Source organism: Bufo bufo, chromosome 4, assembly GCF_905171765.1.
Source record: "Bufo bufo chromosome 4, aBufBuf1.1, whole genome shotgun sequence".
Classification (NCBI taxonomy): Eukaryota; Metazoa; Chordata; class Amphibia; order Anura; family Bufonidae; genus Bufo; species Bufo bufo.
In genome coordinates, this window is record NC_053392.1 from 331,904,001 (window position 1) to 331,919,200 (window position 15,200).

A 15,200-nucleotide genomic window follows, 5' to 3' on the forward strand; every position below is an offset into this window, starting at 1 on the left:
ATAAAATACATGAATGCTTTTTGCCTGCTTTGGATAACCTCTGAATATTAAAAATGTCCCAGAGTGTCCCAATGTTGGGCTACTGGGCAGCAAAGTGTTTAGTTCCTCTGAAGCACCCTAACAAGTTCCATAACACATCCTAATCAGGGCTGTCTTTAATGAGGGGCAAAAGGGGCAGCTGCCCCGGGCCCAGTTGCTCCTGGAGGGCCCAAGGCAGCTGCCTCTTGAGCCCCGCTGGCCACTGGTGACGTGGGGGGCGGCGGCAGGGCACAGGGAGATGAGCGCTTTCACTAGGAAGAAGGGGGAGAGGAGCACTATGGGGCATTTACTGGGGGCACTATATAGGGGTATTTTATACTGGCACATTATGGGGGCACTATGGGGACATTAGCTCAACTGGGGGCATTAAAAGGGGGTATTTTTTGCACTGGCACATTATAAGGAGAATTATTACTACTGGGGGAATTATGATTAGCTTTATTACTACTGGGTGTCTATGGGGAACATGATTACTAGTATGGGCACTATGGGAGCATTATTACTTCTGGGGCACAGTGGGGACATGTTGGGGGCACTGTAGGAGCACTATTACTACCATGTGTGCTCTAGCAGATAATTATTCCTATTGGTGTGACTTTTGGGAGCACTATTACTGTGGGTGCACCTTTGCACAGTATCAGTTTACTATAATTATTTTTGGGGGACGTAATGTGTACATGATTAGTGTCAGGGGTACTATTTGCTGGGCGCAGTTATTTTAGGGCACTGTGTGCCAATAGTTACTAAGGGCACTATCTGCATGGTACTACTATTATCAGGGGGTTTATCTGTTTCTGCAGTATAGTATTGTGGAGCACAGCGGCACAGTATTGGGGGTGGTAGGATGATTTGTTCAGAAGATGGGAGGATGATGGAAAAGTAGTAAACTGACTGAAAAATGGTGGTCTGGTCTGAAGGTCTGAAAGGAGAAGATGAGGAAAGAGAACATCTACATCAGAGAGACATCACTGGATGTAAGAGATGTGTGTCTCTGTATTACCCTGTATGTAGGGGTGGATGGAGATGTTAGTATTACAGTACTATCTGCACATTGTAAAAAATAAAAAATAAGTAATCTGCAAAATACTATATATTTGTGTCAGATTTTTTTTGAATAATGATACAGCCATTTTATTTGATACTTTTGTGCTGATTCTTTTTTTCCCCTCTATATTAAGGTTCCATTCACACGTCCGCAAAATGGGTCCGCAACCGTTCCGCAATTTTGCGGAACAGATGCAGACCCATTCATTTTCAATGGGGCCGGAATGTGCTGTCCGCATCCGCATTTGCAGATCCGCACTTCTGTTCCGCAAAAAAATGAGAATTGCGGACAAGAAAAGGCATTTTCTATGAGAGTGCTGGCGATGTGTGGTCCGCAAAATGCGGAACGCACATTGCCGGTGTCCGTGTCTTGCGGATCCGCAAAACACATGCGGACATATGAATATACTCTTAGGGACACTATCGTCACCAGAACCACAACAGCTAAACGTAGTAGTTCTGGTGTCTATAGCATGTCTCTGAAACCTTTTTAATGTAAACACTGCCTTTTCAGAAAAAAAGGCAGTATTTACATTACTGCCAAGGAACACCTCTAGTGGCCACTCATTATTATTAAAGTTTACTACTCTACGAGGTGTGGGGATTTTTTGGTTGTGTGTGTGTTGTGGTAGAGGGCGTGATTGCATGCTAGGGTGTGGGAAGGCGGGATCCAGGGGGCCCAAGTAAATTCTTGCCCAGGGTCCAATCAATATTAAAGATGTCCCTGATCCTAATCAATGGTCTGTCTGGGCAGCAAAGTGTTTAGTTCCTCTGAAGCACCCTAAAAAGTTCCATAACACATCCTAATAAATGGTCTGTCCATGTATTACATGAATGTATGTGAGTAATGCTCTTTGTAGCTGCTCTAGCTAAGGCTAGTTTCACATATGCGGCAGGGAATGGCAGGCTTTTCCAGTAGACAACAGCCTGCCAAAGCTTGCCAGATACTACTGCCTTCCCGCTGGACCGCATTGACAATTATGGAGTCTGGCAGAGATCCCTCCGCTACCAAGCAAATATGCAGAGAATTGGCAGGACGTTTTTGTCAGGCCGATGGCCAGCATTGTCTGCTGGACCTGCCAGATGGAACACCCGACCACAGGTGTGAAAGAAGCCTAATATGTGAGGCCCCAGAACTGGGGATCCCCATATGCTGACTAAGATTTCTAGTTAACACTGCAGTTCCCTCACTGTTAACAGCTCATTTAGTGGCACAGTCAACTTCTATAAAGACGACCCTCAGTATGGTTTTGTTAAAAGCGTACACACGATCAGGTTTCTGCATGTAGTTTTGGAAGCCAAAATGAGGAGTGGATCATAAACGGAGAGAAAGCATAAGGCCTCATGCACACGGCCGTTGTCTTGGTCCGCATCCGAGCCACAGTTTGGCATTCACTTCAATGGGGCCGCAAAAGATGTGGACAGCACTCCGTGTGCTGTCCGCATCTGTTGCTCCATCCTGTGGTCCTCAAAAAAATATAACCTGTCCTATTCTTGTCCGTGCTTTGCGGACAAGAATAGGCAGTTATATTAAAGGCTGTCCGTGCCGTTCAGCAAATTGCGGAATGCACACGGACGCCATCAGTGATTTGCGGATCCTCGATTTGCGCTCTGCAAAAGACACAACGGTGGTGTGCATGTAGCCTAAAGGACATATACGACTTTTCCTCTTTTTTTTTATTCACTTCTGGCTTTCAGAATTGTGTCAGGACACCTGACAGTGTGGCCGTACCCAAAGCCTATGTTCCCCTATTTGACTAATTGCTACTGGTTAAAAATGGAGCAGTGTAGCTGATGTAATAGGAGTGTTTTATAAATGTGGTGCACTAATATGTAAGCAGTTCAAAAAATATATATAAAAAAAAAAGGTTCAGCTAGGTTGAATTTTCCCTAATATACAATCGACATTGCCCGTGACAAGAAGATCGCCGTGTAGCAGTGCTGCCTGAAAATATAATGAAACCAAATAGGATCGCAATATGAGTCGCAAGTAGCCGTAACTGCCGAATTTCGAAAAAACAATAACTTGCATGTTGCTAAGCGACCCCATTCAGATACATTATGTTTTGAGGCTGCATTGCCATATCTTTTGTTGCACTTGGGGCCAAAGTCACCATATAGCCCAGGACTAATATTGTCTCCCACTGTGACAGAACTGGCACTGTCCAGCAATAATAGATGAACGCCAGCTTCTTTTGTAAAAATAAATAAATAAATCTGTCTTCATGTGACAATCCCTTTTAAATATAGTAAAAAGTGTAAAAATATTCAACAATGTTAAAATAAATGCAATGCTGCAGGAGAAATTTTACATTATACAGTAACCATTAAAATGAAAAGGCTGCCAGTTTAATGCATGGGTGAACCAGGTTCTCCAGAGCCAAAGTCGGTCTCTGAAGCAACTGTCTGCTGTGCTTTTGGTAGTGACCAGTGAGATAATTGTGATCATGCCTGGGAAGGAAGGCGGCCTACTGGTGACCAGTAACACTTTTCACTGTATTTGCATCCTCAGTACATAAATCCAGTTGAAGACTAAGGCGGAGCAGAGAACCATTGGCTCTCTGACCCACCACTTACTCTTGCAGGAGTTTAGGTGCATGGATATGATGCCAGGGCCCAGACAGCATGATGAAGTAATTGTAGCACGTCATCTCTGCCAGGCTACAGGCATCAGGCAGAGGACTGCTGTTGTGGGAATGGAGAAATGGGAGTTCCTTTTCTTCTAAATCTCCTTTGGAATATTAGGGCATTATTAATAGGGACTCACAAAAGATATTAATAACATTGCTTTTTTGCTCATATATCCTTGCAGCGTCACTAGGCTTCGCACATCCACACATTGAGTTGTGGGGCGGCTTATGTCTAAACTCGAGATACACCCCCTGGTAGTGGATGTGCCTGAGATGCTCTGAGCTGTAATACCAAACACAATCACTACATAAGAAGAAAAGAGCTGTGCCTGGTACAGGAAAATTGGCATGCAGCGCTCACTGGAGTTGATCACTAGGGGTTTGGAGATCTGGCCCCCCACTAATCTGATATAGAAGACATCGAAGTCCCAGAAGAACACCTTTGGGCCTCTTTCACACGGGCGAGATTTCCGCGCGGGTGCAATGCGTGAGGTGAACGCATTGCACCCTCACTGAATCCGGACCCCTTCATTTCTTTGGGGCTGTGCACATGAGCGGTGATTTTAACGCATCACTTTTGCGTTACGTGAAAATCGCAGCATGTTCTATATTGTGCGTTTTTCACGCAACGCAGACCCCATAGAAGTGAATGGGGCTGCGTGAAAATCGCAAGCATCCGCAAGCAAGTGCGGATGTGGTGCGATTTTCACGCACAGTTGCTAGGAGACGATTGGGATGGGGACCCGATCTTTATTATTTTCCCTTATAACATGGTTATAAGGCTAAATAATAGCATTCTTAATACAGAATGCATAGTACAATAGGGCTGGAGGGGTTAAATTTTTTAAAATAAAATTTAACTCACCTTAATCCACTTGTTCACGCAGCCAGGCTTCTCTTCTGTCTTCTTCTTTGAGGAATAGGACCTTTGATGACGTCACTACGCTCATCACATGGTCCGTCACATGATCCATCGTCATGGTAAAAGATCATGTGACGGACCATGTGATGAGCGTAGTGACGTCATCAAAGGTCCTATTCCTCAAAGAAGGAGACAGAAGAGGTGCCGGCTGCGCGAAGAAGTGGATTAAGGTGAGTAAAAACCCCTCCAGCGCTATTGTACAATGCATTCTGTATTCAGAATGCTATTATTTTCCCTTATAACCATGTTATAAGGGGAAATAATACAATCTACACAACCTTGAACCCAAACCCGAACTTCTGTGAAGAAGTTCGGGTCTGGGTACCACATTCAGTTTTTTATCACGAGCGTGCAAAACACATAAAAACTGAACAACGGAATGCAATCGCATTCAAAACTGACTGCAATTGGGTACCTATTCGCGCGGGTTTGCCGCAACGCATCAGGACCTTATCCGGACACGCTCGTGTGAAAGAGGCCTTAAAGTGTGTAATAGGAAAATGAGCACTGCATTGTTATGTAAGGCTTTCTTGCTTTGTGTGGCAAAGTGAGATGTCTTTTGATTATGTACTTGAGTCCTCAGGCAGATTTCTAGATGTGTACAGAGGAGTAGAAACATATGGGCAGACTGTGTTTACATTGTTGTGTTAGCAAGTTGAAATGTTTAATCTTCACAGGTTCTGGGCAGTAAAATTCATGAAAAATGTATTCCTGACCTATTCATATATGTAGATCTGAAGTGTATAAGTCAGTGGATAGAAGCATTTATTACTCATGAGGATTTCTAGATTCCGGAGAAATTTGTCAATGTTCAAATTTTCCAAAAATCTGGTTTAAGGATAAATTATGTAATGGACCTAAATATGTTCTTACCCAGTCTGTCTGTCATTCGGTTGAGTAATGTTTCAGTTAGATAATACTAACAGTGCATTGTAAATAACTGCATCATAACATGCTCCAAATGTTATGGCCTTATTTTGAGAGCAAAACTGTGTCATGCATATAATATATGGTGAATCATATATAACAACTGAATACCCTTAATAGCAAGTACTTAATTTCCAACCGTTCCTGTGTAAATTTCCAGAGGACGGTGGTCCTTTTCATTTCCTTTGCACTTTGAGCACAAAGCAAGGCCCAGTTTTGGGGGCTCCTGGGCTTATTAACTGTACAGAAAAACCTGTGCAACTGTTTCTCACTCATTAATGACCAAGAAATGTATATTTAAGAAGTTGTCCAACCCTTCCCATGTGATGGCCTTTTCTCAGGATAGGCCATCATTAGTTATGAGCGGCAGGGGCTATATTCGAATTCGCGATATTTCACGAAGATTTTGTAGAATATTCGTCATATATTATTATTATTGAATGTGAAAAATCGGCAATGTAAAAATCACGTAATGCGAATTCGCATAGAAGGGGTTTGTGGCGGGTGAGGGAGCCCATCGGGTCCCGACGCTGCTGTGGCAGGGACTCGATGGGTGAGAAGGCAGCCCGGTGCCATGCACAGGCTGCCCAATGCCCTGCACAGCATCGGGACCTGCCTTCTACAGGGGCCGAGGAGATCCAGCCTTAGGCTGGGTCAACTAGGCAACCTCTTAGTGTATTACTCAGTGTAATAAACTAACAGGCAATGCATTACAATACAAATGTATTGTAATGCATTGCAGAGGGGATCAGACCCTCAGAAGTTGAAGTCCCAGAGTGGGACAGAAATAAAGTTTAAAAAAAAAGCAAAAAAGTGTTTTTAATAAAAAAAAATAAAAAGTTTCAAGTAAAAAAATAAAAAACGCCCTTTCCTCTGATTTTCTAATAAAAAATAGGGAAAAAAAAGGAAAAAACACACATATTATATAAATATATCACATGATCCACCCCGTCCGATAAACACCATAAGAAAATAAAATAAAAACGGTGTCAAAAAAAGATATTTTTGTCACCTTACATCACAAAAACTGCACCACCAAGCGACCAAAAAGGTGTATGTCCCATAAAATGGTACCAATAAAACCGACACCTCAGCCCCTACATAAGAAAATCACTCAAAAATATAAAACAAACTATAGTTCTCAGAACATGGAGACACTAAAACATCATTTTTTGTTTCAAATATGTTATTATTGTGTTAAAGTGAAATAATTTTTTTTTTTAAATATATATTAGGTATCGACACATCCGTAACAACCTGCTCTATAAAAATATCACATGACCTAACCCCTCAGGTAAACACCATAAAAAAATAAAAAATAAAACTAGTGCCAAAAGCCATTTTTTTGGTCACCTTACATCACAAAAATTGCAACACAAAGCGATCAAAAGGTGTATGCCCCCCAAAATAGTACCATTAAAACTGGCACCTCATCCTGCAATAAATGAGACCCTAACTAAAACAATCGGGGAAAAAATATAAAAGCTATGGCTCTCAGACTATGGACTATGGAGTTTCAAAAATGCTATTATTGTGTAAAATTTTAATAAATAAGTATACATATTAGGTATTGCCACGTCCGTAATGATCTGCTCTAAATAAATAAAAATAAAAAATAAATAAAAACTAAATAAAAATTTTTTGGTCACCTTGCCCCATAAAGTGTAATAATGAATGATAAAAAAGTCATACGTACCCAAAAATTGTACCAATAAAAACTTCAACTCTTCCTGCAAAAAACAAGTCCCTGCGCAAGACGATCGGCAGAAAAATAAAAAAAATTAGGCATTCAGAAAATAGAGACAAAAAACATATTTTTTTTTTTCAAAAATGCCTTATTATGTAAAACTGAAACAAACAAGGAAAGTAGACATATTTGATATCACTGCGTCTATAACAATCTGGTCTAAAAAATAGCACATGATCTAACCTGTCAGATGAATGTTGTAAAAAAAATAAAAAATTTAAATGTGCCAAAACAGCCATTTTTTGGTTACCTTGCCTCACAAAAAAAAACTAATATAGAGCAATTAAAAATCATATGTACCCCAAAATAGTACCAGTAAAACTGGCACCTTATCCCCTAGTTTCCAAAATGGAGTCACTTTTTGGGAGTTTCTACTGTAAGGGTGCATCAGGGGGGCTTCAAATGGAACATGGCATCTAAAAACCAGTCCAGCAAAATCTGCCTTCCAAAAACTATATGGTGCTCATTTTCTTCTGCGCCCTACCGTGTGCCCTTACATCAGTTTACGACCACATGTGGGGTGTTTCTGAAAACCGCAGAAGTGATAAATATTGAGTTTTGTTTGACTGTTAACCCTCGATGTGTTAAAGAAAAAAATGGATTAAAATGGAAAATCTGCCCATAAAGTCAAATTTAGAAATGTTATCTCCATTTTCCTTTAATTCTTGTTGAACACTTAGGCCTCGTTCACACTTCAGTGTTTGGTCAGTGATTTCCATCAGTGATTTGTGAGCCAAAACCAGGTGCAACTTTAAACACAGAACAGGAGCAGATCTTTACCTTCTACCTAATGTCTGTGGAGGCTCCACTTCTGGTTTTGGCTCACAAATCACTGATGGAAATCACTGACCAAACACTGAAGTGTGAACGAGGCCTTAAAGGGTTAACAAAGTTTATAAAATCAGTTTTGAGTAACTTGAGCAGTGTATTTTCTACAAGGGGGTCATTTATGGGGTGTTTCCGCTATGTAAGCCCCACAAAGTGACTTCAGACCTGAACTGGTCTTTAAAAAGTAGGTTTTGGAAATTTTCTTAAAAATATTAGGAATTGCTTCTAAAATTCTAAGCCTTCTAACGTCCTAAAAAATAAAATGACATTTTCAAAATGATGCCAACATAAAGTAGACATATGGGGAATGTTAAGTAATAAATATTTTAGGAGGTATCACTTTCTGTTTTAAAAGCAGAGAATTGAAATTTCGAAAATTGCTAATTTTTTTAAATTTTGGGTAAATTTGGGATTTTTTCATAAATGAAGGTGAAATATATTGACTCAAATTTATGACTATCATGAAGTACAATGTGTCACGAGAAAACAATCTCTGAATGGCTTGGATAAATAAGTGTTCCAAAGCTGTAACCACATAAAGTGACACATGTCAGATTTGCAAAAAAATGGTCTGGGCAAAAGGGCAAAAACAGGTCTACGGTAGAAGGGGTTAAACAGCAGGTCATTTGATGATGACACATTCCCTTTAAGCTTTTATAATTGTTGATGTGCATACTAGTCCTCATGTGCATTTTTATATGTCCACTCAATCCTGGCAATCTTGTACAACGACCTTCAGTCTCTGGTTGTTCCTTGTTCAGCATCATGACATTGTTCACAAAGTAACTTCCTCTGGAACATTTATAATTTCATTTGGAGTGGAATGAACAAGATAGATTAAAAAAAATGAAGTATACATGGAAAACATTGAGCATGAGCATGATTTTTGAGTGCCAAATATAGGAACATAGAGAAAAGTACCCAAAAACTAAACGGCTATTATTACATTAATCCACGCTGACTAAAAGGAAAAAAAAAAAAGGAGCAATTGCCTCACTGATTCATCATTTGTTGTCTAGCTACTGTGTGCATTTTTAGTTATCATGAAAAATGCTAATTCTACCATATATCTTGTGATATAAACTCCTGTCTATTGTATACCATGTTCCAGCCCTCAAATTGCAACTGACAATGTAAAAAAGATATGCAGTTTCTTAGGTTGGCTGCCATTGCTCTATTCAGGTAAAGAAACACAGTGTGCTTCACAATGTAAAATAGTAACATAGTATATAAGGCCGAAAAAAATACATTTGTCCATCCAGTTCGGCCTGTTATCCTGCAAGTTTATCCAGAGGAAGGCAAAAAAAACAACCTGTGAGGTAGAAGCCAAATTTCCCCACTTAAGGAGGAAAAAATTCCTTCCCGACTCCAATCAGGAAATCAGAATAACTTCCTGGATCAACGACCCCTCTGTAGTAGCTATAGCCTGTAATATTATTACACTCCAGAAATACATCCAGGCCCCTCTAGAACTCTTTTATTGTACTCATCATCACCACCTCCTCAGGCAGAGAGTTCCATAGTCTCACTGCTCTTACCGTAAAGAATCCTTTTCTATGTTTGTGTACAAACCTTCTTTCCTCCAGACGCAGAGGATGTCCCCTCATCACAGTCATAGTCCTGGGGATAAATAGATGATGGGAGAGATCTCTGTACTGTCCCCTAATATATTTATACATAGTTATTAGATCTCCCCTCAGTCGCTTTTTTCTGAAGTGAATAACCCTAGTGTTGATAATCTTTCAGGGTACTGTAGTTGCCCCATTCCAGTTATTACTTTAGTTGCCCTCCTCTAGACCCTCTCCAGCTCTGATATCTCTGCCTTGTTCACAGGAGCCCAGAGCTGTACACAGTACTCCATGTGTGTTCTGACTAGTGATTTGTAAAGTGGTAGGACTATGTTCTCATCACGGGCAGCTATGCCCCTTCTGATGCAACCCATTATCTTATTGACCTTGGCAGCAGCTGCCTGACACTGGTTCAGAAGACCCCTTTTACATGTTCAGAAGAGCTCTTATACATGCCCAGAAGAATTCTTATACGTGTCCAGAAGAACTCTTATACATGTGTCTCAGTTGTTGAATTATACATTTAATCACCTTTATGCCAAATCAAACTTTCTGATGTGAATGATCATAGAACTAAATGCATGTGAATTACTTTATTTCAGACAATAATGTTAGTGGAGTTGTCTCCATTGTGTTTTTAACTTTGTGGTACTGTCAGAGTTATATTTTGCCTTGTGGAGTGGAGGTGTTCAATAGGCTTAGGATACCTGTAGATATTTTTAACATGAGGGATTTTTTCTATTATCCACAGACAGCTGCAGTCCACAGGAGTGTGCTGACTTTCCTGCAACTTCAAGTATTATTCTGGACCTCAGTTGTAGCTCGAGTGTCCTGCTACAAAGGGTCTCCATGTAGGGCCAATCTACCAGATATTTGCCAGGATATACGTAAGGTAGAGTGGGCCTCAAAGGAAAGATCAAAACCCCTTTTTTTTACTCTCAATTTGCTTTCAATTTATCCACATCTTAAGGCCCTGACATTTATTTCCCTCTTTTCCCATGGAGAAAAAGGTGTTGATTCACCTTAAAGCCTAAGTTCAGTGACAAAACAACATCTGACATATGTAACAGATACAACAAGACATAACATGATTGGAGTAAATTTTCTGACATCAATTTTTAAATTGGTGAGACAATCTCTTTGTGCTAAACGCAGAGTTTGAGAATATTCCACACCACCCTCAGTCCCTGAAGTGCAACATAATAGCTGTTGAATGGATAACTGTTGATTTAATTGCAGTAAAAGAAAGCTCAGTCCCCCTACTCCACCTATTCCACCTACATCTTATGGTGCTCTTGACTCCTGCTCTGCGGGACCACAGAGATTGACCACATAACTGCTGCTGCGTTTGAAACAGGAGTTTCATAGAAAACAGGATACAGAGGGTTCACCGATTAAGAAACAAGTAATGGACTAAGTTGGGAGGGGGGGCACATGCTACAACTAGGGGATAAAATACATAGGAGCTCTGCAATGTTTCATGCCACCCATGAGGAATATGGATGAAGTCAGATTGAGATTTGACCCCCTTACACGAGCCATATAATTATTGCAGATGTAGCTGTTAAATTTCAGGGGTGCAGCAACCATAACGCAAGTTTAGAACTTAGCTAAAGGCATAACCCTTCTCTAACAGCATGGAGGCAATATTTTAGCTGATGTATAGTCAGTCCTTGTATTTTTTCCACCAATATGAACGGGGGTCACACTAGTTTATTAGCAACAATTGTGTAATGGAACAATGTAGAGTTAAAGGTGTTGTGCAGGCAGTATATATTGATGACCTATCTGACACCCCACACCCACGCCAATCAGCTGTTTGAAGAGGAGGTGGCGTTCCACGCGAGCACTACTTCCTCTTCATTACACTACACATCATCTCCCATGCAGCGATTACAAATGAACGGAGCGAGCGAGTAATTACACTACACTTCCGAGGCGATGACTAGAGTAATGAAGAGGAAGTAGCGCTCACCGCTCACATGGAGTGCTGCCTTCTCTTCAAACAGCTGATCGTGAGGGTGCTGAGTGTCGGACCCCCGCCTATCAGATACTGAAGGTCATCAATATATACCTCCTGCAAAACTCCTTAAAAAAAAAAGATGCTCCATAAATGTTACTGCTCTATAAGTATTAGGGCTCATTCAGACGACCATGTGAATGGGTCCGCATCCGTTCCGCAATTTTGCTGAACGGGTGTAGACCGATACATTTCAATGAGGATGCAAAAGATGCGGACACCACACCATGTGCTGTCCGCATCTGTACTTACGTTCTGCGGCCCTGCAAGAAAGATCCTATTCTTGTCCGCAATCGCAAAATGTGGAACGCACACTGTCGGACACTATTCGTGTTTTGCGGATCCACAATTTGCAGACCTCAAAACACTACGGCTGTCTGAATGAGCCCTTACTGTTAGTAAAACAGACAGAAGTCAAGAGTGGTGAAAGGTCTTCTTTGGGAACGTGCCCACGGGTGTGGGTGAACGCACACAGGATCTGCACAAATTTCCTTGCTGATTTCTGTGCATTTTTGCATCTCTAATTCTTTGGTGCAGATATGATGTGGTTTTGCCACAGATCTCACCCTTAAATATGTAGCTAAAGCCACAAACATAATAGACATGCTGTGGATTTGAAAATCCACACAGGAGGAAAATCTCAGTACATCAATTTCAGTGAATTGTCTCCTCTCATACACTGGTACTGGTATAAACTGCGTTTTTTCCACATGGGTATCCATGAGGAAATAATGCATGTTAGGTTGGGTTCACATCTGCCTTCTGGATTCCATTATGGCTTTCCATTATAACATGGTTATAACGGAAAAAAACGGAATCCATGAGACAGACCTCAAAATGAAAGCCTTTAAGAGGCATTCCGTTTTGATCCGTCACCATAGAAGTCTATGGGAATCATAACGGATCCGTCTGGTTCCCGTTATGCAAGACAAAAAACAAAGTCCTGTCGACGGGACTTTTTTCTCTGTTCTGCATAACGGAAACCAGGACGGATCCGTTATGCTGCCCATAGACTTGTATTATGACGGAAAGCAAAACAGAATGCCTTTTAAAGGCTTCCATTTTGACTTCTGTCATAATACAAGTCTATGCGCAGCAGGTCCTGGATTTTGACTTTCGTCTTATGGATTCTGTTATTTTCCATTATAACCATGTTATAATGGAAAACCGTAATGGAATCGAAAACTCAGATGTGAACCCACCCTAAGGCTACTTTCATACTAGCGTTTTTTGAGGATCCGCCATGGTTCAGCAAAAAAGCTTCCGTTACAATAATACAACCGCATGCATCCGTCATGAACGGATCCGGTGGTATTACGTCTTATATAGCCATTGAAAGTCAAGGGGGGATGGATCAGTTTTCTATTGACTTACATTGTGTGTCAGGATGGATCGGTCTTACTCCGCACCACATCGCTGACAGAAAAACGCTGCTTGCAGCGTTATTCTGTCCGCGATGGGAGAGCAACGAAACGGAACCGAATGCATTCTGTTGCACTCGGTTTCGTTTAGTTCAGTTTTGTCCCCATTGACAATGAATGGGGACAAAACTGAAGTGTTTTCCCCCGCTATTGAGATCCGTCACGAATTGAAAATGCTAGTGTGAAAGTAGCCTAATCTGTAAGGTTACTTTCACACTTGCGTTTGGTGGTTCCGCTTGTGAGATCCGTTTGAGGGCTCTCACAAGCGGCCCCGAACGGATCAGTTTAGCCCCAATGCATTCTGAGTGGATAAGGATCCGTTCAGAATGCATCAGTTTGGCTCCGTTCCGCCTCCATTCCGCTCTGGAGGCGGACACCAAAACGCTGCTTGCAGCGTTTGTGTCCGCCAGGCCGTGCAGAGCCAAACAGATCCGTCCTGACTTACAATGCAAGTCAATGGGGACGGATCCGTTTGACGTTGACACAATATGGTGCAATTGCAAACGGATCCGTCCCCCATTGACTTTCAATGTAAAGTCAGAACGGATCAGTTTGACTAACAATTAGACTTAGGCCTCTTTCACACGGGCGTTGCGGGAAAATGTGCGGGTGCGTTGCGGGAACATCCGCGATTTTTCCGCGCGAGTGCAAAACATTGTAATGCGTTTTGCACTCGCGTGAGAAAAATCGCGCGTGTTTGGTACCCAAACCCGAACTTCTTCACAGAAGTTCGGGCTTGGGATCGGTGTTCTGTATATTGTATTATTTTCCCTTATAACATGGTTATAAGGGAAAATAATAGCATTCTGAATACAGAATGCATAGTACAAGAGCGCTGGAGGGGTTAAAAAAAAAAAAAAAAAATGTAACTCACCTAAGTCCACTTGTTCGCGGCCCGGCATCTCCTTCTGGCTTCATCTGATCTCTGTGCAGCAGCAGGACCTGTGGTGACGTCATTCCGGTCATCACATGGTATGTCACATGATCTTTTACCATGGTGATTCACCATGGTAAAAGATCATGTGACGTACCATGTAATGACCGGAGTGACGTCATCACAGGTCCTTGAACTATAATTAATGCTCACCACAGGTCCTATTCAGTAAAGGGGAGAGAAGCAGATGCCGGGCTACGCGATCAAGTGGATTAAGGTGAGTTAAATTATTTTTTATTTTTTTAACCCCTCCAGCGCTGTTTTACTATGCATTCTGTATTCAGAATGCTATTATTTTCCCTTATAACCATGTTATAAGGGAAAATAATACAGTGAATAGACTGTCACCTAGCAACCATGCGTGAAAATCGCACCGCATCCGCACTTGCTTGCGGATGCTTGCGATTTTCACGCAACCCCATTCACTTCTATGGGGCGTGCGTTGCGTGAAAAACGCAGAATATAGAGCATGCTGTGATTTTCACGCAACGCATAAGTGATGCGTGAAAATCACCGCTCATCTGAACAGCCCCATAGAAATGAATGGGTCGGTATTCTGTGCGGGTGCAATGCGTTCACCTCCCGCATCGCATCCACGCGGAATACTCGCCCGTGTGAAAGGGGCCTTAGACTTTTTTTTTACATAGAATGCAGACGGATCCGTTCTGAACGGATACCATCGTTTGCATTTATAGGTGCGGATCCGTCTGTGCAGATACCAGACGGATCCGCACCTAACGCAAGTGTGAAAGTAGCCTAAGCCTTTTATATTCATTCTACTCCTTCACATTCATTTTTTCACAGTTGCCTGATCATATCCTATGCATTGAACATTTTTCTGTTCCTGTTTGTTTGCATTCAGTTATATAACAGTTATAAGTATTTATCTAAGGCTACATGCACACGACCGTATGTGTTTTGCGGTCCGCAAATTGCGGATCCGCAAAAAAAAACTGATGACTTTCCGTATGGCATCCATTTTTTTTGCGGATCCATTGTAATAATGGCTATCCTTGTCCGCAAACTAGAAAAAAATAGGACATGCACAATTTTTTTTTGCGGTGCAACGGAACGGACATACTGATGCGGCCAGCACACGGTGTGCTGGCCGCGTTTTTTG